This window comes from Balaenoptera ricei, chromosome 13 (genome assembly GCF_028023285.1).
Source record: "Balaenoptera ricei isolate mBalRic1 chromosome 13, mBalRic1.hap2, whole genome shotgun sequence".
NCBI lineage: Eukaryota > Metazoa > Chordata > Mammalia > Artiodactyla > Balaenopteridae > Balaenoptera > Balaenoptera ricei.
This window is the reverse complement of record NC_082651.1, coordinates 89,553,308-89,555,383: the sequence shown is the minus strand read 5'-3', so window position 1 is coordinate 89,555,383 and position 2,076 is coordinate 89,553,308. Positions and strand designations below refer to the sequence as shown.

At 41.8% G+C, this 2,076-nt stretch overlaps 1 pseudogene; it reads right to left on the bottom strand.

Moving 5' to 3' along the window:
• Window positions 1-995: 995 nt before the first annotated feature.
• On the bottom strand, window positions 996-1,723 carry LOC132377084 (small ribosomal subunit protein uS5-like; annotated as a pseudogene).
• Between the last annotated feature and the right edge of the window lie 353 nt (window positions 1,724-2,076).

The window sequence follows — 2,076 nt, the reverse complement described above, 5'->3', positions numbered from 1 at the left end:
CTATTAGCTTTTTAAATCTGTGTATATATCTATACCTATATCTATCTATCTACCTATCTATCTATCTATCTATCTATGTCTTTTTCCAAATATGGGAAGTTATCAGCCATTATTTCTTCTAATATGGGACTCTAATGATATGAATTTAGATTGTTTGTTATTGACTAGATTAGATAGATCTGAGTTAAAATTCTGTTTAAGCCACTTAGTAGCTAAATTATCTAGGTAAAATATTTCAGATTGATTGATTGATTTCTATAAAATAAGACATGAGGCCAGTCTGTATTGGACCTCTATTGCTTTAATCAGCAAACACTGCCCCCCACCCCAGTGGGACTTTATACACATAGACACACATTATTTTCTTTGGGGAACTTCTCTCTCCTCATTGTATTTGGTGGGGTTGCCAATCATAATCACCACAATCCTTACCACACTCCACAAAGATTGAATTGTGTTCATCCTAGGAAATAAACTGAACGAGGCATCAGCATTATCATGTACAGCCCAGTGCCTGGACCAATGCCTCATCCGTGAGACTAATTATTATTTGTTGCATGTATAAATAATGACTCAAATCCCAATAACATTTTTTTCCCAGAGCAGTGAGGTGACAAAATACTTAAAGATTTGTAGTGCAGGTCAGCAACTGGCTTTGTGATGAGGAGCAGGAATTCATTGCATTAGCAGTCTAATTGTTCTGCCTCTTTATTGCTCACTCTACATTTCTCCCTCTCCCTTTGGCTACATCTGTCTTATTCTGCATGTCTTTATCTAGACTATCTCGGTATTTTTCTCAAGTCCCTAAGCTTCTTTATTTCTCCATTCTCTCTCTTATGATCTCTTCTCCCCTGACATTTTTTTAAATTATTATTTTGTATCTATTTTGATTCCTATTTCTGTATTTTATTCCTTCTTACCTTCCCCATTTTATTTATTATTTATTTATTTATTTTGTAACCAGCTTCCACTCACTTTATTTTTCTCATATAAAACTATGTGGTGGCCACGGCTGGAGCTTGGGTCCTCTGCAAGGAAGCTCTGGTGTGGGTCTTTATAAGATGGTCAGTGAATTCCTGATATGGAGACTTGGTGAACAGCATCTGTTTCCAGAGATCAGGCGTGAGATAGCTGTAGGTCTTGGAAATGGCATCAAAGGTGACCTTGGCAAAGTTGCCCAGGGTGGCAGTGCAGCTCCTGACAGAGGTGCAGCAATCGTCAATACTGGCCAGCAGCAGCTTCTTCGGCACAGGGGCTGAGATGATGCCAGTGCCCCTGGGGCAGGGATGAGACTCACCAGCCCAGAGCCACAGAGAGCCAGTCATCTTGCAATGGACAGCATTGGGCTTGCCAATCTTGTTACCCCAGTAGCCTCGCTGCACGGGGATGATGGAGAGCTTGGCCAGAATGACGGCCCCACAGACGGCAGTGGCTACCTCCCTGGAGCCCAAATGATGTCCACTGTAATTCTCAATGGCGACAAATGCCTAGAACCTGGTCCTGCTGGCCAGCACGGGTCTGCTTTTGCACAGGCATTATCTTCAAAACCTTGTCCTTGAGGGATGCTCCCAGCAAAAAGTCGATGATCTCAGATTCCTTGATGGGCAGAGAGAAGAGATAGATCTCCTCCAGGGACTTGATCTTCATGTCCTTGACCAGGCCGCCCAGCTTGGTGACAGGGAGCCACTCCTTGTCCTCGGCCCCAGCCCCGGGATGCTGCCGAAGCCTCCACGGAAACTACCTCAGCCTCCTATCTGGGGGCCCCCTCGGCCTCCGGGCCCTCCAGCAGCACCTGTATCATCCACAATTTGGTGTTTTTATGGAGAAGAATCTTATTTCCCCACTTTACTCTTCTTGCTTCTTACCTGTCTTTCCAGATCATTCTCTCTATTCAGTATCAGATCACAATGGGACTCTAAGTTATATGTATTTATTTAGTATTTACTGTTTATTCAGTATTTATCTGCTATTTCTTGGAATAAAGATTTATCTTCCTTTTTCTCGCTGAAAGAAAGTCATTTAATATATTAAAATTAATATATGTAATTTAAAATATTCTATACAATCTAATTAAAT